Raw genomic sequence first — 25,574 nt, forward strand, 5'->3', positions numbered from 1 at the left:
GTTAGAGACACTTGCATAATTTTAAGGAATAGACAGTGAGAAAGAATCCAATCAAATGTTTCTAGAGAGTCTGCAAAACACATTTCAATAGTAGGCAAGTGGAAGAAAAGTAAAGAGCAGTCAGCACTTTTTTGGGTATTCTTTAGTACTTCAATGAGATAACTATCCCCTAGGAATCTTCATTTCCTTGTTCTAGATCCCCTAGCTTTTCTGAGCCTCCAGCATGGCTTTTTATTTTTTTTTTCAATTATTAAAAGCAAAATCATATATAACTTTGACTCTCATTAAAGAGGTATGTATGGAAAACTGCTAATGTTAGGGGGTTGCTTACCCTAGTTGCTTTCTGACAGCCACCTCTGCCTCACAAACTCTTCTTACCACTCCACATTCCATGCTCACCCTTCTCAGGGTACTGTTTTAATTTTTTTTTAAATCTCAGACAATTTTGCCTCGCCTTCCTAGATATTTTGGGAATTTTAGAGTCTTTGGGTGGACTTTTCTGCAACAGTCTCTGGCTGCTTGCAGATGTAGGCATCTCAGAAGGCAGCTTTGTACTGCTTTGGAGACCTGACTGAGGCTCCACGGGTCGGAGGTTGGAGCCCAAAGCTCAAATAATTGGCACAAACAGGTCAGTACTCCATCAGGGGATGCATAACTCGTGAAAAGAAAGCCAAGTGCTCTGAAGTGAGACTCTGCCCTCATTGAACACATGGGGCCTAGAAAGACCAGGCTCATAATTCAGGTACTTCACTTGGGTAAGTTCCAAGCCTGCTGGAGAGAATGCCATCCCATGGTCTGGGATGCCTCCTCAGGGGCTCTTTTTTAATTTGGGTGTTTCTGTCTGTATCTAAGCTGTGAATAACTTCATCAGTGTTCACTGATGCCCCAGTCCAACCCCAGCCTCCCAGATGTTCCTCTACAGGAGAACAGAAGGGCAAGGGAGCGTTTGTTTGGAGGAGGAACAAAACACCTATGACAGAAGCAGTACTGGCTGCAAGTATTAAATCGGAATAAATGACAAATATAACAAAGACTGCAATATTCATGACAAATCCATGGATGAGAATATATCCCCATAGCTTTGGCAGTTTGGTTCAAAACTGCTTGGTAATTCAGGTTTTGAATCCTACTGCATGCTTAAGTGAAGAGGGTGGAAGAATAAGCAATGTGAAAATTGTTTAAAATAGAGTATTAGGGTTTTCAGGGGAGTACTATTGCATTTCATGCCTGAGGGGGCAAATCTACTCTGAAGAAAGGTTTTGAAAAAAGATAATACTAAAAAGTGTCATTTTCCTGTCTTATCCCCTCACACCTGTTTTTCCCTTCCTTGATATTTGTATTAAATATGAAGCAATCAAAGCAGCAATCACACAACTAGAGCGTACACAGACTTTGGAAAAAAAAACTACAGGTGGGGAGAACGAATATTTCCAACTCAGTGCCATGCCCTACAGTTAATTTCCCTCATTTATGATAATCAACCAACGCTTGCAGCAGTCTATCATCTCTATGCTTGACATCATATGGATTACAGCATCGGAAGGTGTTCCCGCATGGATGCTGTCAGCAGCGGAAGCGGCAAAAAGCTTCTTGCATTCTTTTGATACAGCCAAAAAGAGATATCAACAGGATCCTCAAGTTTCCTTTTCGGATTCAGAAGCCAGACTGAAAATATCAAAGCAAAGAATGAGGTACAACGAATCACTGATGACCTCCACAACTCCGTTGTTCATGCAAATACTGATGGAGTCTCCAGAGGAGGAATTTCAACAGCCGGTGAAGACGATGGATTGGAAGTGCATCAGAAAAGCATTGGCAAAAGACATGCATTTATTTCCGGGTTCAGGAGATTTGACAATGCCGGTGACGTATGATGCCCAGGGACAGAACCCGAGATGGGAAAGGATGGGTCACGAAACATTCAAAGACTTAGGGAAGGTGGCTCAAACTTTTGGGCTGGATTCACAATATTTCAAACAACTATTAAGAGGGACATTCACCACGTATGACCTTATGCCATATGATATTTGAAGCATTGTGGCAATGATTCTCACTGACACACAGAGTCTCGTCTGGGAAAAAAGATGGAGAAAGTATCTTCCAGACTTGCGAAATAGATACCAAGGTGGGCCAAACGCGAATCTCACAGAAGCGCAGTTAGCAGGAGATCCTCCGGATGACAACCCAGGGGAACAAGCAGTGCGGCTTCCACGAAGAGTGTTAAATGACATCAAAGAGGCAGGGCGAATGGCAATCATGCAGATTACGCTAACAGGAGCTCCGGATGTTCCGTTCTCTTGCATCAGGCAAGGTCCCGCAGAACCATTCATGTCGTTCATCGATCGACTCACGCAAGCCGTGGATCGACAGGTGACGATTGAGGAAGCGAAGAGGCCTCTCTTGGAGAGCTTAGCTTTTGGCAATGCCAACCCGGATTGTCAACGGGTCATTAGTGCCATGCCAGGATGGCCATCCTTGGCAGAGATGGCGGAGGCATGCAGCAAGGTGGGGACACCTCAGCATGTCGCATCGATTGTGAAGAACGAATTAAGAGAGGAATGGGAAGAACAGATAAAGGGACACTCAGAGACACAATGAGAAGACAAGGCATTGGAAAAGATGCTGGAAAAAATACTTCATCAACAGAACAAGAACACAAACAAAGTTCTTGCAACAATGCAGAAGAAGAGCAATCCCCCAGGAGGACAGTGTTACAAATGTAGGGCGTTTGGACATATGAGAAAGAATTGTCCACAGACACATACACCAGCACCAGCACAAAAAGCGGAAAGGCCAATTGTGCGCGGTGCGGAAGAGGAAGACACTCTGTGAAAGAATGCTATTCTCAGACAGACGTGGAAGGAAATCCTTTACCGTGTCCGGGAAATGGGAGAAGGAGCGCGGGAAATCGCCAGCGCGCTCAGACACAAGTGCTGGCGGTGACACAAGAAACAGGGCAACCATCAGTGAGCGACAAGCAGACGCCCTCAGCAAAACCCTCAGTCGATTCCATAGCGACCCAGACCTCCTCCCACCAGGGGCACAGTGTGCATTTGCAGCTTCTAAACTAGTATGCTTTCTAGACAAAAATCAAGCAGAGATACCAACGAGTATCCGCGGAGATTCATACAAAAAACAAGATTTCTTGATAGTTGGACAAGACAAATGCAGCATTCTTGGACTCATTGTTTATCCTACAGTTGTTTCTGCAGACAAGAACACAGAATTGACAGTTCTGGCAAGAGCGCTTCGTCCACCATTGACTGTGCCGGAAAATACTGTGGTTGCGAGAGCTTTCGCCTTGCCGCCACACGCCATTGGAGAAGTCATGTCAATCTTTGATAAAGAAGGGTTTCCTATGAAAGAGCATGTTGAGATACATACTGCATGGGTGAAGCACATAGGCCAAGATCGACCCACACTCACGTGCCAATTGACATGTGGAGACAGGACGATAGCAATCAGAGATATGCTCAACACAGGGGCAGATGTCACAGTAATATCGTACATCTTTTGGCCACGCAGTTGGAGCTTGGTCGCGCCCTTGGGTTCTCTCTCAGGCATAGGGGGAGCTTCTCTGTGTCTGCAGAGTGAGAATTCCATCATTGTCACGGGACCAGGAGACAAGACGGCGATCATTCGTCCTTTTGTCGTCCAAAAGCCGATCACAGTCTGGGGTTGAGACTTTTTGGCACAATGGGGCGCGAAGATCGAAGTGGATTTTTAATAGGGGTCACTGCGGCACTTGCCACAATGAAGTTGACATGGAAAACAGATGATCCAGTTTGGGTGGATCAGTGGCCCCTTGAGCAGAAAAAGTTGAGTGCTTTGAAAAACCTGGTCCAAGAACAATTGCAGAAGCGACACATCAAGCCAACAGATAGCCCTTGGAACTCTCCAGTGTTTGTCATCAAGGAAAAGCCATCAGGCAAATGGAGGTTGTTACATGATCTCAGGAAGATCAACGAAGTCACAGAAGACGTAGGACCACTTCAGCTGGGACTTCTATCTGTCTCAATGATTCCCAGAGATTGGCCGCTTGTGGTCATTGACCTCAAGGATTGTTTCTTCAGTATTCCGCTCCATCCAGATGATGCTCTGAGATTTGCCTTTTCAGTTCCGAGTATCAACAAGGAAACGCCTCTGCAGCGGTACCATTGGGTGGTCCTTCAACAAGGCCTGAAAAATTCTCCGACGATCTGTCAATGGTACGTGGCACGAGCTTTGGCACCAGCGTGGAAGAAATTTCCGAAGGTGAAGATCATTCATTACATGGATGATTTGCTCATTGCAGCATCAACACAACAGGAGCTGCAAGAAGCTCGTGACTGTGTGATTGCAGAGGTGCAAAAGGCAGGTCTGGAAATCAGCATTTCAAAGATTCAAGAGGTTGCACCTTGGAAATATCTAGGGTGGAAGATTTCAGAGAAAACAATAAAACCTCAGAAAATGGAGGTCAGCACAAAGATCAGCAATTTGCATGATTTACAACAGCTTTTGGGAGAGATCAACTGGATGAGGCCAGTTTTGGGAATCACAAATAGCGACATTCCAGCGTTGCTCAATCTTTTGAGAGGAGACACAGACATTCGATCTCCCAGCACTCTCACGCAAGAAGCGAAGAAAGAGTTGGAGAAAGTCACAGACGCAATACAGAAAAGGCAGGCACATCGATTTGTTCCAATGTTGCCTTTTCAGTTGACAGTGCTGGGGAAGAACACACAGTTCCATGGTTTGATCTTCCAATGGGATGAATCACAAAAAGACTCTTTGATAATCATAGAGTGGATTTTTCTACCATACAGGCCTTCAAAGACAATTCTCACGGATTTAGAGATGGCAGCACAAATCATCATAAAGGCGAGAACGAGGTTGCTGACAATGGCAGGATGGGAATTCTCAGTCATCAGATTACCTCTCAAGCAAGACTATTTCGATTGGGCAATGCAACAATCGAAAGACTTATTAATTGCGCTGTTAGCTTTTCCGGAAATTTGCACAATCCATTTTCCACGGCATAGAATACTGCAATCACATGTGGATTGCAGTATTCTATAATCACATATGTTACAGAGCGAAACCAAGAATAAGTGAAGAACCTTTGGACGGGATCATAGTGTTCACTTATGGCTCAGGGAAGACACACAAGTCGGTGATCACGTGGAGAAACTCAACGACAGGGGATTGGGAATCAGATGTAAAGACGGTCCAGGGCTCTCCACAAATCGTGGAGTTGGCAGCCATTGTCCAAGTGTTTCAGTTGTTTGAACAACCTCTCAATCTGGTCACAGATTCCGCATATGTTGCGGGTGTGGTCAAACAATTGGAGGGTTCGCTCTTGAAAGAAGTCAGTAATGAGGTTTTATACTCATATTTGGCAAGCTTGAAAACATTGCTAGAGAGCAGGGAAAGAGAATATTTTATCATGCACATTAGAGTGCACACAACACTTCTGGGGTTTTTAGCAGAAAGGAATGCTCGGGCAGACAGGTTGACAATGCCCATTTCGCAAACACTGCCGGACATTTTTGAGCAGGCAAGATTGAGTCACGCGTTCTTTCATCAGAATGCACAGGCGCTGACGGAGTCCTTTCATCTCACAAAGAGTCAGGGGAGGGAGATCATCAGTGCTTGTCCAGACTGTCAGCTTGTGCAGCCACCTTCTTCTACCGGGGCAGTCAATCCACGGGGACTGCAAAGCCTTCAATTGTGGCAAGCTGATGTCACCAAGTATCCATCCTTTGGGAGGCTCAAAAATATTCATGTTTCAGTAGATACATTCTCAGGTGCAGTCTTTGCCTCAGCACATGCAGGGGAACCAGCAGACCATGCTTGTCGACATTTTCTGCAAGCATTCGCATCATTAGGTGTGCCTCAGGACATAAAAACAGACAATGGTCCAACGTATACAGGCAGGGTGTTTGACAAATTCCTGAAAAGATGGGGTGTCAAACATACATTTGGTATTCCACATTCACCCACAGGTCAGGCAATCATTGAAAGAACACATCACACCCTGAAATCCCTTCTGGACAGACAAAGAAGGGGGGAGCCAGAGGCAACACCTCACATGAAATTAAATAAGGCGTTGTATGTGTTGAATTTCCTAAATAGTTCCTTCTCAGAACCCAATCCACCAATCATGAGGCATTTTTTAAACAGCACACAGGCAAAGCTAAGAGAAAATCCTTTCGTTTTGATCAGAAACCCAGAGACAGGACAAACAGAGGGCCCTTTCAAACTAATCACTTGGGCCAAGGGTTTCGCTTGTGTTTCCACAGATCGAGGTCTGAAGTGGGTTTCAGCGCGACACATGAAGCCATTTCAAACACAAGAGCAAGAGAATGCTGATCCGAGAAACAAAGAGACGAGTACTCAGACAGAAGTCGAGACTCAGACTGCAGAAGACGTCTCAGAAGAGAAATACAAAGAACTAAAGACTTTGGGGATTTTTCCTTTGGGGTCTTGAGTGAAAACATGACAATGATTTCGCACGAGAGTGAAGCCATGAGCTTCACAATGCTCATGTGCATCACTCTTTCATTCATTGCAATAAGTAATGGGGCAAGTTTACCCATTGATCAAGCAAAACAAAATGTGTGGGAGACTTTAGCTAAAGCAGCGAATTTGGATAGTATTTGTCTGACACATTGGAGGCCAGGGAGACCATTTTCAGCATGGTTGGATTGCCAGTGGATGAATGGCCAATTCCAGGGCACTCCGCAGTTAACATCTCGCAGGTCATTAAAGATCCTGTGAAGGAGTGGTGTGCTTGAAGACATCTTCTTCCTGTGGCTTCTACAGAACCTCAGGAATTGGAGATTTTTGGGTCCATGACAATGGAACTCTGTATGCAGTTTGAAACTCCAAATGTCACAAAGACAAACAAAACTATTGATGTAACTCCCAATCATGAATTCTATAAAAATGCATCAGCTTGGTGTAAATACACAGAGAAAACTAGCAAAGGATCAATCCAAGTCCCAGTGCACTTGCCACGGGGTTTGTTTTTAATTTGCGGGGACAGAATTTGGCACGGCATTCCTGATAATGCCAGGGGAGGTCCATGCAGCATTGGGAAAATTTCAATGTTATCGCCAGATTTGAAATTGCTAAGAGAGAAAAAACACAATGAAAAAAGATCATTACAACATTATGCGGCAGATTGCAACGACGAAATACATACTTGGGACAAGGCAAGGAGAATTGCTACAGCAATCTTCTCACCTCAAACAGCATCGGGGTTGGCCTTGACTCAACTTGACCGCATGGGTTGTTGGTTGAGCAAACATGCTCAATCTGTGTCTGTCGCATTGAGTGACATGTTAAAAGACATCAGTAGTGTAAGACAGGCGACTCTTCAAAACAGAGCGGCGATCGATTATCTATTGCTCGCTCATGGACATGGGTGTGAAGAATTTGAGGGGATGTGCTGCATGAATCTCTCAGACCATTCAAAATCAATTCATGAAAGTATTCAGAAAATAAAAGACAGCATAAATAAACTTGGCGAGATCACAGGATATTGGATCGATGATCTGGCAGCATTTTTTGATCTCTCTCTCGTATGGAGAGGAATTTTAAAGATAGCATTATATGTCTTAATAATTCTCTTGATCCTCATGCTTGTTATCCCGTGCATCTTTTTGCGTGTCATGAGTCATGTAGCAAAAGAAGTGCTTTTAGTGCAAACAGAAAGGGGAGATGTGGGAACTCCGCACATAGTTCCTGATATCCAGAGTTGCCGAGACAACCCTTGGGGGGCTCAGAAGCCCTGGAACGTTGCCAGAAGTGTTTGGTGGCTAGACTTTGATCCTGCACAGGATGCAGCACCTGTATGAGGATGAGAGGATCACATGGGGATAAGTGGTGAAGGGATAGATTAATTTTAGGGTGAAAACACAGGTTTTAGAATTTCGGTACAGGGGGGTTCTAGGGGACAAGATGGAAGAATTAGGGCGTGTCCTGTCCTTCTTCTTCTTGTCATCCATCTTTGATGGTGATGGTGGCACTTTGAGATTGGTTCTTACTGAATTTGCACTTGTCAATAAGAGTGAAAGGTATTGGGAGGAAAAGGTAAATATCCTACACGTAGTTTTTGGTATAAAAATAAGCGGCCACCCCGAGGGAGGTCAGTGTGCCTATGACTGACTTGCTGTGCGGACCTCTGTCGGGCTGGGAGACAACATTGTAGATAAGAATTAATAAACAACAGTGAAGAACTGAAAAACTGGAAGACTCCTTTTGTCCTTTCGCGCGCGGGCTGCCTCAAGGCCATCCAGAGCCTTACCAGGCAATTTCAACAGCCAAGACAGGACACCTGTGCTTTGTTTCCTGTCAAGAGAACTTCTCAAAGGACAGTACAAAATCAATCTCTGTGCAAGTCATCTGCACTGCAGGGCTGCCATCCTGTTGCTGTTGTGGTGGTTGTTACCCAGCTGAGCACAAACTGCGGAGAGCCCCAGAGAGTGGGGCTGCGTTTTGTATCTCCTGGAAGCTGGCATCTCTGCTTTAAATCCAATCTTGCATTTTGTTTCCCCCAGGGACAATAGAAATCAGGAAAATCCCGTGAGGATATACACTGAACTGGACCATACTGGCAGCAGAGGAGTCCAACCACAGATACCCCTGCACAGTCATGGGTAAGGTGTTTTTCTGGTGGAATGTCTCTTCAATGTGAAGTTAGGCCAGCTACAAACATGTTCCCACACTGGGGACAGATGGTCCCATCTCTCAGTGCTTCTCAGAATTTGTGAAGATGCTCAGAAGGCACTGTCAGAGACATCTCCATGCTGCTGAGGTCTTGCCTGCATCAAGAACAGGACCTGGAAGATTTACTTGCGTCTCAAGCGTGAGATGCATGTGTCGCAGTCCGTTCCGGTGGGCGGGTGACGTGATAATTTTTTGGTGCAAAAATAACCAGCAAGGCACTGGGGATTTGCAGTAACAAATCAACAAACCGCAGTTTTAGTGAAATAACCACAACTGATATGTGTTGGTGAGGGGATCTGGGGAAGAAAAGGAGAAGATTAGGGAAGAGGGAGGAAAGCAGGACTGCGGGGCTATAGCTACCGAGACATGGTGCCGCTTTCGTCCTTCGGGCTCCAGCCGTCGAAGCTCACTGGGGCACGTGAGGGGAGATCTCAAAGCACGGCTGAATTGCACCCCAAATTATACTCTTTTTCGCTGGGGGGAAGGGGAGCCGAAACAAAGGTCTCCAAGGAGGGGAAAGAACAGAAAAAGGGGGAGAGTACACAGAGTCATTGTTTTCATGGCCCAATGCTCGCAGGTGCGCTTATTCTGGGCAGACTTTCCCCCCTTTGTGCACACTTCCCCCGAGCTCGGGGGGTGTTCAGTCCCAGTCCCTGGAAGAAGGTGCGAGGGGGGTTTTCTTGCATGGCGATTTCTTGTCTTGGTTCTCTGATGAGGAGGCTCACATCTCTGTTTGTCTGTCATGGTGGTTGAAGGCAGGCGAGAGGGGTCTTCTAGTGGAGGGGGGAACCACCCCAGAGCTCAGACCAGCCAGGCCGGGAGGTAGGGAGAAAGTCCAGATCCATTGCTCAGGAAGGGCAGCATGCCCCCTTCAAGTTCAGCATGGCATGTTCTGCAAACAACACCTCTGAACACACTAAGCTAATAGGCATATTGTTGGAATCCATAAAATTAGAGGGTTTTTGGGAAATGGTTAAAATGGTTAAAAAACTATATAGGCCTCAGACTGAAGTTCTGTTAGCACTGCAGATACAGCAGAAAAGTTTCCCAAGCAAGCAGAAAAGTTTCCCAAGCAGTACAGCACACGTGACAAATAACAATAGGCCTCTGTAGAACTGGCTTTAGGATGGCAACAAGGTTATTTAATGTATATCTTTAGAAGGTTAGCATGAATAGAGCTCTGTTCTTTGTCTCTTATGAACCAGTCTTTGTTTTAACTACCATTACGTGTGTTTTATAAGATTGGATAGAATGCTTGTCAATATGTGTTGTTCTGCGTATGATTAGCTGAAATCTAGACTGAGATGATTTTATGTCTTTCTCTATCACCCCACCCTCTCCAGACATTTTCAGTAGATCGGCGAGCTGTTAACATCCTGTCTCCATTGTAACAATGTTCTGAGACTGATGTACCAACAATAAAAAAAAGCTCTTCACTAATCTAGTTCCAATGTTGTCCATATCTAGATGTTTTGCTGCAGCAAGTAAATTCCTTTTTTAAAATGTGAGTTCCTAACACAATTAGACCTCTATCTACCCTTTAACCCCATAGCATATGACTTTCCCTCCCCACTGGCTCAGCAGTTTTTAACTTTTCGGTGGTCTTTTTCTTCATGACAATTGTGAGGCAAAAATGAAAGATATTTTGGACAGACTCTCACAGCATACCTGTGCTTTGTTTCCTGTTAAGAGAACTTCTCAAAGGACTGTAGAAAATCAGTCTCTGTGCCAGCCATCTGCACTGCAGGGCTGCCCGTCCTGTTGCTGTTGTGGTGGTTGTTACCCAGCTGAGCACAAAGGGCTGAGAGCCCCCAAGAGTGGGGCTGCGTTTTGTATCTCCTGGAAGCTGGCATCTCTGCTTTAAAGTCAGCATCTTGCATTTTGTTTCCCTCAGGGAGAATGGTGAACCAGGAAAATCCCATGACGATATACACCGAACTAGAACATACTGGCAGCAAAGGAGTCCAACCGCAGATACCCCTGCACAGTCATGGGCCAGGTGTTTTTCTGGTGGAATGTCTATCCAGTGTGAAGTTAGGCCAGCTGCAAACATGTTCCCACACTGGGGATAGATGGTCCCATCTCTCAGTGCTGCTCAGAATTTGTGAATATGCTCAGAAGGCACTGTCAAGAGATACGTCCATGCTGCCGACGTCTTGCCTGCATCAAGAACAGGACCAGGAAGATCTCCTTGTCTCTCAAGCGTGGGATGCTTCTACCTGTGCTTTGTTTCCTGTCAAGAGAACTCTTCAAACAACTGTATAAAATCAGTTTTTAGCCTCTGTGCCAGCCATCTACACTGCAGGGCTGCCTGTCCTGTTGCTATTGTGGTGGTTGTTACCCAGCTGAGCACAAATGGCGGAGAGCCCCAGATAGTGGGGCTGCCTTTTATATGTCCTGGAAGCTGGGATCTCTTCTTTAAAGTCAGCATCTTGCATTTTGTTTCCCTCTGAGAAAATAGTATAGAAGGAAAATCCCATCATGAAATTCACTGAACTGGAAGATACTGGCAGTGGGCGAGCCAGCTCTTCCTCTCAATGGCACTGTGTTCTGCCAATACTCCCCATTCCCCTGGAGAGGGAATCTTTGAGAGAGTTTGTTTTCTTTCTGTTGTGATGAACTCACATTTTTTTGCCCTCCTCTTCCTGTTTTCTCTTCTTGTGCCTGCAAGGACTGCATTTTCTGCCCTCAAACTACGTGAGCCACCAAGTTGTGAAGAGCGGCAACATCCTTCTCAGAACTGATGGCTCTGTCAAGCTGGGTCAGTATATTCTTGGTCAGGTGCAGCATTCCAGGGATTTGCGGTGTAGGGCTGCTTTGAGTCGTAGCCAGGTCGCCAAAAATCATGCTGGTGGCAGTGCAGGGACACCCGCTGTGAGCTGGTGACATGGTTGCAACGTGCACAGTGGTATGACAAGGAACAAACAGTCAAGAGAGCCGTTGATACCAAGCAAGAGCCTGCCCTGGTCCTGTCCAGTGACAGACAAGTACTTGACCTCTCACCACGTGACTGTGGGAAGTTGACCTCTTCTTCTGGCCAAGCTGTGCTCACTTGTTCCCAGAAGTGTAGCCATGCAGATGTGGCACCCTGAGGGTGGGCATCCCCGGGCAGGCAAGGAAACCAAGTGGACCGAGGACATGGGAGATGGTTGTGCAGAGACAGTCTGCACTGCTGCCACAACTTGCAGAGGGCAGAGTCAGGGCTGGGGCAGCTTTTCCCAGTTACACATCAGCTCTCAGGAGCCTCGGAGCCACAAGCACACACCAGCTGTTGTTCCTTGTCCAGGATGTCCAGGTTCTGCACAGCGCTGAAGGCAGGGTTAGGGCAGGACAGACTGCAGCAGCAATGGCCTGGTGTTCTCCACCGACAGCCTTTGGTTCTCCTTCCCTCAGCAGCAGCAGCAGCAGCAGCAGCAGCAGCAGCAGCAAGGAGCAGTGGCAGGGTCAGGACGAGGAGGAGGTGGCTGCCCTGGCCCTTTGCTCCCAGGCCGCAGGCCAGGAGGGCTCTGGCTGCAGCAGGGCGCTCTTCGGGCAGCCCCTGGCAGCCTCTGCAGGGAGCAGAGCACGCTGCCCCATCCTGCCTGGGTAACTTTTCTTCAGCAATACCCTACTAGCTCCTCTTCAGAAGGAAAAAAATTCCAGCAATGTAAAAAGAGCTAATTCAAGTACAGTTCTACCTGCCTTTCTATTGTACTTCAGGGCATCTATCTGTCTTTAATTTCATGATTTTTATGAAAACATGCATTCATATCTTCACATTTTTTTGTGTTTCTAATTATTCCTATACCAAATCATTTCTTTTTTACCTCTTGATTTATTGCAGTTGGTAATTCTGAAGTAGTATTATTTTAAAATGTCCCAAAACAACACCCTTTGGGTAGTTTTCCTCACTTTTAAAACAAACCCTATAAGCCATTTCAGTCTCTGTCTCTCCAAGTTGGTTCATACTGGTCTATTTTAAATCAGGGCTACAATACTTTTCTAGGATTCAGAGAGGTCCATGAAATGCACACCAGTGATTCCTCTTGTGGAATGTCATGGCCCTGTCATAAGCCTCTTGGGTTTGGCGCTTTTTTGTTGGTTTTTTGGTTTTTGGGGTTTTTTTCCTCTCATCAGCTCAACGGCAAACACATGTTTAGTTCCAAACTTACACAAGATGAGCAAAATCAAAACAATGTGATGGGCCTTTGGGAACTCCTTGCTGATCTTTCTGCTTTTTCAGCTGAGCAAGGCTCTGATCCAGGCAAAGAGAGTGCACTTAGAACCATTTGGCTGGAACTCTGCTGATTTCTAGGAAAAGCTGGAGGCCTCTCTCTCCCCAGGATGTTTTGGCTGAGCCAAGCTTTGCTGGGTTTTGGCTGCAAATACCATTGCCCTTGCTTTCTTCTATCCACAAGTACCATGGCTGGGCAAAAACTGCCCAGTGGGCCATATTCCAAAGGCACTTGGGTCTGGAGTTTGTGAATGAAGGAGAGCCTTATCCACTTCCAAACCACATGGAAAAAAATCATGAAAGACAACTTCCCATCCTTAACAAATAACTGACAATTCGCAAGTGGATCTAGAGCTTCTTTACAGAATGAAAAGGAAGGCAATCTTCCAATGGAGTTGGGCTTTCTGGAGTCTTTCTTCTGACTCCCACTCACAGCTGGCATTGGAAAAAGTCACATCTCTGCAAGTGTCAGTGTCTTCTGTCTGCCATCAATTGTTTTGCTGCAACAATCAGAACAGGCATCAGGCTGGAGAGAGGCTCAGCTGATGCTACGAACAGGAGCTGCCCCAAGGAAAAAAAAAGCAATGAACTTTTACCTCCCAAACCCATCTCCCCAGAGGCTCAAAGCAGGATTCCTCTGGTTCCCAGAAATACAAAGAGGGCTGAGAAGACCATCTGCATCTATGTGTTTATGCCCAAGACTTTGCTGATGCCATTTGGGTTATGCCTTTTTCTTTTCTGTTTTCTGTATTCTTTTCATATCTATTTAGAGCTCTATAGGGCACTCTATTTGTGACTACTTTTCCCAGCCCTTCTCTATGGCCTCTGCCTAAGCAGAAAGACAAACTTCCAGAGCTCCAAATGCTGGGGGGTAAAAGGCCCCAGTGTTATCTTGGTTCTTCCTGGGACAGACCCTTCCGGGGAGCTGGTGGACTCACCATCCCTGCAAGCCTTTAAAAGAAGACTGGATTGTTATGAACAAAATTCGGGTAATATTTTTTTGTGAGAAAAAGTTACAAAAAGCAGCCAGACCACGGGTAGCTGCTGAAGTTCTTCGTGTTTTGTTATTGTAATCACGAGTCCTTGTGGCTAATCGCTCCTTTTGTATCAGCAGAGCCTCGCCAGAGGCTAAGTTGTACCTTTCCCAGAAGGGTGGGAACCTTCCCGAACAGTAGAAGGTGGGGGGGCTATGCAAAGTGACTCCAAGACCACAATGCAGCATGGGTCCCCCGGTGTACAGAGAAGACCCCAAAATGACGAGCCACCTAAGAGTTGAGAGACTAGAGAGATGTCTAGACGTGAAGAGCCGAATGCTGAACCTGCAGAGATGCAAAACACCTTCAGAGCCTCTCGCCCTGACCAAGAGAGACGACCCCGGCGGTGAGACCAGGCTGACTGAGCCGGCAAAGGTACCATCTGACGGGATCAGCAGGCCCTAAAGGCTCCCACGAGGACGTGATCCCCAGCTCTGCCCCTTGTGGACAGAGCTGCGCATATCCTCCTCCTCTGAGTCACTTTGGAAGAGACGACGGAGACTGCAGACCCGTCGAGCCACCCAATCCTGAGCTGATCACTTTTAATAAAGGCATTGAAAAAGGAGAAGAAGTCTCCTGGCCCTTTTGTTTATTTCAGCTGGGGGCTCGTCCGGGATAGCCACGCCGCAAGAAGACTCAGGACTGGCCATCTTGGATCTTCAGAGGACAGCTGGCTACCAGGACCAGAGAGATCGGCTCAGGACAGCGACGCAGAGGAGCACCGGAGCACCGGACTGGTGAGAAACACGGTGGCGGGAGTGGGAGACGTGCGCAAGTGTGTGAGTGAGACGAGGGCCGGCAGCCGGACCTTCGAAGCGAGTGGGACCCCTAAGTACTGCGTTTCCGGTTTTTCGCGAGAAACCCGGCCAGGAACAGCGGGAAGCGAGTGGACTTATTGTGAGTGAAGTCATCTCCCAAGGGGGAACAAAGGGCCCCCCCACTCCGGGCGTGCGGAGTGAATTACTGTGTATGAGTGGCACGCACCCAAAGTAAGTCCTGACAGAGGAAGGTCAGGCACTTTTGTAAGTCTCGAGAAAGATTCGCGTAAGATTTGTCAGTCCCGAGAAGGATTCGGGTGTTTTCGCAAGCCCTGCAGGCAAAGTAAGTCCTGACAAAGGGAGTCAGGCACAAACCCCAGCGAAGGAGGCTGTGGTTTGCTTTTAAGTCCTGATACGGTGAAGCCTAAAAATTGGCGAGTTAGGCAAACTAAAAATCAGGCAGTTGTTTTTCCTGACTGAGGGAGTCAGGCACGACCCGGATTCTTGGCCGAGGCATCGTGTGTTCAAGTCCCGATAGATATAAGACCTGACGAAAGTTGGGCAATCAAGAGATTGGGCAGTTGTTTCAGTATAAAGTCCTGAGCATCAGGCAGAAATTTGAAGTTCAGTGGAGGAGGCTGAAGCTCCTCAAACAAGGTTTTTTGAAATTACCGGTCAGTTGAGGCACCTTTGAGACTTTGTTATTGAGACCTGAAAAATGGGATGTTGTAGTAGTAAAAAGACCGGCAAGAGACTGAGGTATGTACATCCCAATAGTCCCTTAGGAGAACTGTTAGAAAAATGGGATTCTATAGAGGCCACGGAGGGATTAGATAAAGTGAAAATGATCCATTATTGTATGGAAGTCTGGCCAGAATTAGAGGTGCAAGGAGGATGGCCTTGGTGTGGGACAAAGGATAAGTGGATGTGCCAACAATTAAATAATTATCTGACAGCTCGAGGCGATACTGATCCTGAGCAATTACTGTATATATCTTGCTGGGTAAAGAGCGCTATTGGGGATGAAGGGGTGCGAATTTGTAAGGTACAGAGGAAGAAAGAAGGGAATGAAGGAGGGGATGATAAAACTAGTAAAAGATGGGACCCCCTGGATTATTTGCCTCCTTCTGCCCCTCCACCTTATAATCCTCTTCTTCAAGCACCTCAAAGGGCAGGTCCGGTTCCTCCCCCGGCTGCCATCTCATTACCCCCTGCTCAAACTCCTCCTTCTACCTCTTCAGCTTCCGCTATGATAAACCCAGTATCTCCTCCAGTTCCTTCTGCATCACCACGAGCGCCTACTCCACCTGCTGCATTCTCCACCCCTTCTCCAGCTCTGCTGAATATTCACTCAGGCTCTTCTCCCCCTCCTATTGCTGTCCCTTTACCTCCTCCTAGTTGGGACACAAATGCCTCCTTGTCCGATAAACAGCCATCAGCAAATACACCTGCTGATGGGCAGAATGTTCACGGTAACCCAGAGATCCCTCAAAGTAGTTTGGCATCTGAAGATGGGCCGTACTGTAGCACCAGATCCAAGACCTCCAAGGCGGAGAGACTCTTTCCCCTCAGAGAGGTTCCTATGGGAGGAGTAGCGGGAGGTGTTGGCTTTGTGAATGCTCCCCTAACTGCTTCTGAGGTGAGAGGATTCAAGAAAGAGTTGGGGCATTTAGTGGAGGACCCAGTGGGCATAGCCAACCAAGTGGAACAATTTCTAGGTCCAAATATCTACACTTGGGGGGAGATGAATTCCATCCTGAGTATATTATTTTCCCCAGAAGAGGTCCAGATGATAAGGGCAGCTGGCATAAGAATATGGGAGAAAGATAACCATCCAGGACCCCAGGTGCCAACAGGTGAACAGAAATTGCCACTAACGGAGCCCAGCTGGAACCCTAACCAGGAGGAGGGGAGGAAGGCCATGAGGGAATATAGGTCTTTGATAATACGGGGGATCAAAGAGTCAGTTCCCAAAGGAACTAATACCCAATTGGCATTTGAGGGTGCACAAGAGAAGGATGAAGCTCCTGCTGCCTGGCTTAATCGCCTAAGGCGGAACTTCCAGTTGTACTCTAGAATACACTCAGACACCCCAGAAGGTCAAATGCTACTAAAAGTCCAATTTGTTACCAAATCTTGGCCTGATATAAGGAGAAAACTGGAAAAGATGGAAGATTGGCAAGAGAAGGACATAAATGAATTGTTAAAAGAGGCATTGAAGGTGTATTTAAGGAGGGAGGAAGAAAAAGCAAAGGCCAAGGCTAAGGTAATGGTTGCTGTAGCTAGAGAAAGTGCAGGGTGGGCGGGTCCACCACCAGGAGGAGGCAAGGATAGGCCAGTACTGTCAGGTGCAAGAAGGATAGAGACACCTCAAGGCTCTTTGAGAGAACGACATTGTTATTACTGTGGAGAGCCAGGACACGTCAGGAGGTTTTGTAGAAAGCTCAGTCTTGATGCTGCAATAGCCAGGGAACAAGAGAATTTAGGTAAGATCCTTAAAGGTGACGATTAGAGGGTCAGGGGCTTTACACTTTAGGGGACCCAATGCAACATCTAGAAGAGCCCCTTGGTAAACTTTGAGGTGGGCCCCCTAAATGAAGAATTTGAATTTTTGAGTAGATACAGGAGCAGGTAAGTCCTGTCTCAACAAAGTACTAAGAAGTATAGTATAGAATAGTGAAAAACATCTGAAGTTAGACAAAAAACCAGCTAGGTAGAAAGGATATCCAATAGCACCAAAACTGGCCAGTAATACTTAACGTGTAATAAATTATGTGAAAGTAAAAGGTACCTTATTGTTGTCTTGTGTGTGTGAGAGTGAGTCACGAAGTCAGCCTCAACTTCCCGGGCAGGTGGGAAGGGGGCAGTGCAAGTGTGTGTATGTGTGACCTGCAAACCAGGCTTGTGTCCCCCGGGCGGGTGGGGGCTGTGGCCAAAGAGCGTGTGTGACCTGCAAACCAGACTAGTGCTCCCCAGGTGTGTGAGAGAGCCATAGCTGTAAGAGCGTGAGTGACACACAGACAGCCTCACAGGTGAATGTGCACCAGAGGCAACCAGAGTCAGGGCCCTTCCAAGAGGCCCAGGGATACTGAGACCTGAGGGCCAACCCCAAGGTGAGGGGGGGGCTACAGGGACCCGTGATTTTCTAGCAATAATGATCCAGTTTGTGTCTTGAAGGTGTGAAGGAATGTGTGGGAGTGAATATAGACAAATTAGAATAGAGGTAATGTAGATTGTGCATTATAAGTTTTACCACATTTCCTTAGAGAGAAGTGTAGTGTGTAGAAGAATGGTATAAGAAAAAAACCCCAAAAATTTAAGTGTAAGGGGTTGAAAGAAATATTTAGGCTCTAAGTGAAAGAAAGAAACAGAAACAAGAGATAAATAAGATCTTGAAAATAGAACAGAAAACCAGAGAGTTAAATACACAGAAAAATAGGAGAATAAAAGAACTTTGGGAATTAAGTTAGCTGAGAAATACAACTCCTTGCAAAATACAGAGTATGCAGAAGTTGATGAGAGAAACATGCAAGCTATGGAAAAAGAAATTAACCAATAACATTAAACAGAGAAACTGAGTTTTGATAGAATCATAACATTGCAGACAATTAATGCCTGTGTTTGAAAGCCCGTTTCAGGTACTCTTCATTACTAATTCGACTGTGCAGACCAAAAGAAAAAGGTTGGACTCACATCACTCTCACCCCTGGCATTGGACCAGGATTCAACATCAGTTTTTTTTCCTCTAGCACTCTGGCATTGGACCGGACTGCACCCCATTCTCCCTCTGGCATTGGACCGGACTCCACCCCTTTCTCCTTCTGGCATTGGGCCAGACTCCCAGCTTTTCCCTCTGGCATTGGGCCAGAGTCCACACCACTCTCACCTCTGGGCACTGGACAAGGATTCATCTGCTTATCAAACTCCTACACTTGATCCCAGTGAGTGGGAGAACCTGGAGATTTTCAAAAAGGATGCATGGGAAAAGGTAGTTTTTCTCACTGTGCGTGTACTTGGAGGATTGCTTTTTTTACTATGCTTATTTATCTATTTTAGTAGAATAGTACTTGCCGTGCAGACCAACCTGAAGAAACTAAGGAAAGTAACAAGGTTTAGTAACCATGATTACCAAAGTGCACAAGAGATTTATAGTAGATTCAAAACAAAAAAATTGTGTGTTGATGCGAGCTTGGAATTTAAGCTCGATCAAAGAAAAAGAGGGGGGACTGTTATGAACAAAATTCGGGTAATATTTTTTTTGTGAGAAAAAGTTACAAAAAGCAGCCAGACCACGGGTAGCTGCGGAAGTTCTTCGTGTTTTGTTATTGTAATCACGAGTCCTTGTGGCTAATCGCTCCTTTTGTATCAGCAGAGCCTCGCCAGAGGCTAAGTTGTACCTTTCCCAGAAGGGTGGGAACCTTCCCGAACAGTAGAAGAGACCTGAGAAGGTGAGGGGGGCTATGCAAAGTGACTCCAAGACCACAATGCAGCATGGGTCCCCCAGTGTACAGAGAAGACCCCAAAACGATGAGCCACCTAAGAGTTGAGAGACTAGAGAGATGTCTAGACGTGAAGAGCCGAATGCTGAACCTGCAGAGATGCAAAACACCTTCAGAGCCTCTCGCCCTGACCAAGAGAGACGACCCCGGCGGTGAGACCAGGCTGACTGAGCCGGCAAAGGTACCATCTGACGGGACCAGCAGGCCCTAAAGGCTCCCACGAGGACGTGATCCCCAGCTCTGCCCCTTGTGGACAGAGCTGCGCATATCCTCCTCCTCTGAGTCACTTTGGAAGAGACGACGGAGACTGCCGACCCGTCGAGCCACCCAATCCTGAGCTGATCACTTTTAATAAAGGCATTGAAAAAGGAGAAGAAGTCTCCTGGCCCTTTTGTTTATTTCATGGATGTGTCACTCAGTGCCGTGCTTTAGTTGAGCTGTTAGGACATGGGTTGGAGTCGATCATCTTGAAGGTGTCTGTCTTCCAAGCCACTGACTCTGTGATTCTGTCACTGAGAGAGCTTTTCTTGAACGCCTGGAAAGGGCTGCGGGGGCCCTTTGCCAAGGATGGGCATCAGGGCTCCTGGAAAAGAAGCAAAAGGCTCAAGACGAAGGCCGAGAGGGCAGAGCTGCCCCAGCGCGGCCCACAGCGAGCCTCATGTCCTCCTCCTCAACCTGCGCCCTCGGCGCTGCCCTTTGCGGTGCCGGCTGCTCCTCTAGCTGCGGGGCACCAGGGCGTGCTGGGGGCCGGGCCCCCTCGTCTTCGGGAAGCGCCGGAGCCTCGGAGGCGACCGGCTGCTGCTGTGGCCGGCAGGGGAGAGCTGCGGCTGCGGCCCGGGCACGGCGAGCTGCCGCTATGGCCGGCTCCTGCTGCGGCTCCTGCCTCTGCTCCGGCCTCTGCTCCTGCCCTGTGCCCACAGCCACGGCCGAGGGCTGTCCGGCAGCTCCGTGCCGCTCCGCAGCGGGCCCGGCCGGGCTGCTGCTCTCTGCGGCCTCTGCCCGCCGCTGCCGGCCCCGCCGCGCTCCCGCCTGCCTCTGCCGCAGCCGGGCCCACACGGGAGGCAGCACATTGCGGCCGCCTCGGAAAAGCCCTGCCCGCAAAGCGCCCGCCACAGCCTCGGCCTCAGGGCACAGGCTGCCGGCGTCCTCGCAGCTGCGAGCCGGCCCGGGCCGCCTGCCGGCATCGGCCACAGCTCCCGCCCGTGTCTCCATGGCCGCGGCTGCTCGGCACAGCGGGCTGAGCACAGCCACCGCCAGCAGCAGCTCCTCACGGGCCCAGGCCCCGCGCGCTCCGAGCCCGCCCAACCCCGAATTCCAGCCCTGAGAGGCTTGGCGTCCCAATGCATCCCCTGGGGACAGCAGAGTCTGCCGCTGAGTTCAGCCCATGGGGCCTCCACCAAGTGACCAATGGAAAATTCACCAAATCCCCATCAGAGACAACAGAAAAGTCCCATAGTGCCTAACAGCCTGAAACAACTGCCAATTACAGAACATTCCATCCATGTAGGAAAAGAACCTTTTGCATTAAAGCAGGAAAGAGTTATCTACGAGGAGGGCTGAAACAAACAACCAAGTTATTGGACTTAGATTTGTTGTGTCTGTTGGAAAAACCAAGAAAATTCAATCTTTGCTCTTCTCAGTTCATGTGGGACAACAAGCGCCGATATGCAGGAGCTGATGGAAGGGACATGGACAAGGTTGCAGCAGCAGACACAGCGCCAAGCTGACAGAAGGATGATCTCTGGCAATAACACTGAAGGAGAAGAGTTTGCAAGCAGGACAAAAAACGGCATTGTTTCACCTCTTCTTTCAGTGCTGCTAAAAATGTAGCCTGGAGCAAGCTGGGAACACCAGAGCATGGAGCCCTTTCCAGGCAGGGCTGTGTCTGCTGAAGGGGCAGAGAGAGCCAAGTAGGGATGAGACATAAACCAGCAAGGGACTGAGGAGCCCCTCTGGTGGCAGTGACCAGCCTTGGGCTCTGCTCACTGCTGCTGGCATTTTCTATTGAACCATCTCCGAGAACTTTTGTGCTCTGTGTTTCTAAATATTTTTCCTCTTGGGATTTCTTGGTTGTCTTCTGCGTCTTTATTTCTCCAAATTTTCCTACCCTGGCAACAGCAACTTCTGTCCCAAACTGGGTGGAACATACGAGCAAAGCAGTTGGCAACACCAATGGGTGGAATCCTGTGGATCAGGAATTCTCATGCCCGAGACCTGCTTGTGCCTTATGTTTGTCAGCACCTCCTCCTCTGTGCAAAAACTAGTCATCAGTGGAATTTTTTTGCCTAAGAGGTCCTGAGAAACAAATGCTGGGTGGGGATACTCATGAGTGTATCCATTAAATTCATTGCTAGGAAACAGAAAGTAAGGCCAGGGTAGCAGAGCAGCTGGGAGCTGATCACTCCCTGCAAAGCGCTGGTAGAGGATGGGGGAACATCACGTTCCAGAATAGACGAGAAGAGTAAATGTGCTCAAGGTGCTGCAGGTGAGGTTTGGGTGCACTGAGCAAGCAGTCAGAGCTGGTGAGCACTGGGAGATGCAGCTGCAGTCCCCATCCATGTCCCTCTCAGTGCTGGCTTTAGGGTGTCTGCAGCCTGGATCCAGAGCGCTCTGGGGGGCACCTGTGGCTGCCTTTGCACTTTGCACTCAGGGTGAAGATGCCCAGGAGCTGCTGCGGTTGGCAGTGGGGACCAGGGCTGGGGCTTGTGGCCTGGCAGGGGTGGCTCTGGGGGCTGTGACATGCCAGGGCATGGGTCACTGGCCCTCCAGAGCCCTGGCTAGCTCTGTGATGTTCCAAGGACAGTGGCAAGAACGGGGAACTGGCTAGCTTAGGGTTTTGCCTGAGCCAGAACCTCTAAGCTAATTGCCTACCAGTAGAGACCTGTAGAGCACCAACAAGGACCAAGTGAAGGAGACAGAGGAAGCTCTTCTGCAGTGTAAAATACAGCAGATCTATCAGAAAAGGCGGGAGAAAAGCACATAGAAATGAATTGCAAACAACAAGCAAAACTAAAAACAACTCCCAACTCCCATCCCTGCTGTGCACGGGTTTTTAAAATCTTTCAAAACAGGGGGTGGACACCATATAGTAACCAATAAGCGACTCTCATGGTGTGGTTTCGAAGGCTACAACAAATCAGAACAAGGGGAGGAGACAGGGTTGGGGTGGGGATTGGATCTTGGGGTGAGGGACAGGGAACTTTCTGGAACAAAGGGTAGGGTTTGGGCTGATGGATGGGCCCAAGGGGCCGGGTTGTCTTGACAGACAGGGAAAAATCTGGTGAGGAGGGAGGAGATTCCTTGACGGCCATTTGGGTAGGAGATCATAACACAGGGGACACCGAAGTGTAATTACTTGGGGAACACTTGAACGCACCACAAGATAACAGAAGATTTAAGTCAATAAACTAAGACATCGCGACACAGAAATTCAGGGTTTCAGCAGCCGAGAGGTGGCACTATTAGAACCCGCAGGAGCTGGTGAAAGCCATCTCTGTACTTCAGGTTCTTGCTGTGTGGGAAAGTGCTGCGAGTTGTGGTGGCTGCACTCCCCCTTTGCTGGGAGGATGATCTGTACCAGGGGAGAGCAGAAAGTTGCCGTGGTGAGCAGAACATGCTCAGAGCATTCCAGTTCAGAGAATGGCACTGCCCCTGAAGGGCAAAAAGCTTGAAAGCATAGAATTCTGTGCAGAATCATTTTACAAATTTTGTCTTCTAGAACGTGCCCATTTTTGTATTCTGTAGATGGATACTCTGGGTTTTACAGGATACATGGGGTTTTTTTCTTAAGGTTTTTTGGGAGAATTCTCAAGTTTATTTTTATTTGCATTTTACATCCAGCATGTATACAGATTTTTTGGTTTTTAATTGTTCCTTTGTAAATACTTAGGGAGCAAATACACAACCATTTTTTGGGATATTGTGATTAATATTCTTAGAAAGAAAACCTTGTTGAACAAGTGTGAAAACACAGAGAGAGGGAAAACAGTGTAAAAGTCTTTGAGAACAGGGCATGTAATAGGTAGGTTCTGTATCCAAGGGTAGAGACCTCAGAATTGTTTTGCATTGTTCATTTGGGTTACTCATGGCAAGCTTGCATAACAGCCCCTTTCTTGCCTCTGTGCTGTTTTTTCAGAGCATCTTTAATTCTGTCCACAAATTTGATAAAGCTTTCATCTACTCCTTGTTTAACATTAGAAAAGTGTTGGGTAGGGATAGAGTTATCTGGGGTAAGAAGCAAGGAAGTTTTTGCTGCAAGTGCCACATCGTGTAATGCTTCCTTAGGTAAGGGGTCAGCTTGGTCAGAGGGTTTCTGTAAATCCCCTTCCTCAGCCAGCTGTTCAACGGTGAAATCAGACTTACCAGCATTTGTAGAATATGAATCTAATAATGTTTTTAATTGTCTTTTCCAATGCCTTTTCCAAAACATATATTCTGCTGGGGCAAGGAGTCAGTGGGCAATATTTTTAATGTCATGGGGTACTAAAATATGTGTTGAGAACATAGCTTCTAGGAAATGTCTAAAAATATGTGAACTTCTGCCATGTACTTTGGCTATATTTCTTAATTGTGTGAGTTCCTTCTTTGAGTTAGGTTCCCATGTTTTTCTCTTAGTGGCTCCTTCTCTTTTTCCCTTTTTATAATCTACGGAGAAGGTGTTAATTTTTTGTGCCATCTGCCAGTCTCCTGCCTTGGTCGCTTCTATCTTAATGAGAGCCCATGGGTCAATGTCCTCTGTATGAGAATCAGAGTCACTGCCACTGCTGTCCTTAGAGGAGGAATGAGAGCGAGCAGGCCGTGGCCTATGCTTTTTACGGCGCGTTGGAGTGAGATTTTGCAGGGGTTTTTATGGCTGAGAGAAGGCACAAAAGAGCTTGGCCAGAGGGAGCCAGCAGTGGAGCTGGAAGGGCAGCAGAATGACATGCACAGGCTTGAGGAAGTGGGGTGGTACCGTGGGGGGTCTCTGAGGTTCCGTTCGGGTGACATTGAGGGTGGGTGGGCGGCTGGAAAGCCTGGGGTGGGGGTAAAGGAGAAGCGGGGGAGAGGGGCCGGTGGGATTGGTCTGGGCTGCCGCGGGTACAGCGTGGTGTGCTGCGGCTGGGGTGTGCCGGCATGCAGGGAGACCTGCCAGTGCAGCAGGCAGGGATGGGATGGGGATACCCGCCCGGGTGCAGGTGGCAGCAGCAGGGGTGGGGGCTGGGATTGAGGGACTGGTGGCGGGGATGGGAAGGACTGCGGCGGGAGCGGGGGGAGAACGGGAGGAGGGGTAGGGGGAGCCGCAGCAGAGGTGGCTGCAGTGGGGGCGGGCGCAGTGGGGGCAGGGGAAGCCGTGGTCGGGGTAGGAGAAGCAGCAAGAAGGGTGGGGGGAGCTGACTCAGAGGAAAGAGGCACCTTTGCACTTGCAGATAACACAGAGGATGCCGCGGAATTCGTGTTTGCCACGTCCGGGAGGGGAAGGGGGGACCACGCAAACCCCGCGGGCGCGGAGGTGGTGGGGGGAAGCGGCGAGAGGTTTGCAGGGAAAAGGGCAGAGGATGGAACAGCGGCAGAGGTGGCACTGGGACCTTGGGGACCCGGAGGCGGAGGGCAGAATTCCAGGGAAAGATTGTTATCAGTGTGATTGGGATTTGAAGGGAGGTAGTCTGTCCCTGCTGTGGGAGGTTGCAGGGAATGTGAGCTATTTCTGTTGGCTTTCTCTATGGCTTTAGTTATAATGTGGAACATAGGAATAAACTGAGTTACAGAGAAATCTTGGTTAGTTTGGAGCGTATGTGTCGTGTTCCCAACTTTGTCCTAAAAGAAGTCTTTAGTAATGATGTCTGTGTTAGTATCCGGAAGCTGAGAAAGAATCCATTTTATAAATTTTTTCAGGTTAGTTTTTGAAAGATTACCTTTAGAGAAAGAGAAGTTGTTAGAAGATAGGATTTCTAGGATTAGTAAGTATAAATCTCTCTTATTGTGGGATCCTTTCAATATACTAAGTTTTGATCCCATGTTTTCCCGTTCCCTACCAGCAGACAAACCATTTATTGTGACCTTTTGCTGGGTTTCGGGGTGTCTCCAGCAGGCTGCAGCGGTCCAGATAGCGCAGTCTGATTCAGGACAGACTGTTGGAGCTCCCAAGGAATTCTTAGCCACAGGCCACTTAGCAAGCTTAAGTGATATCAGCTCTTTAGTGATTATCAGCTCATTATGATTTCAGCCCTTCAGCTTTCTAGGTGCCTAGGCAGGCAGATGCAGGGAGAGAGAGGAGAAGTCTGTGTGGGGTTCCACAGGAGCGTCTTTGTTGATTCTTCTGAGAAGGTTCCCAGTGACAGCGCTTCTGCCCAAGCTGGGCAAAAGCAGCTCTTTACATAGG

Source organism: Melozone crissalis, unplaced genomic scaffold (genome assembly GCF_028551555.1).
Source record: "Melozone crissalis strain CALT ecotype California unplaced genomic scaffold, PUWL_Pcris_2 ptg000005l_1, whole genome shotgun sequence".
Taxonomy (NCBI): Eukaryota; Metazoa; Chordata; class Aves; order Passeriformes; family Passerellidae; genus Melozone; species Melozone crissalis.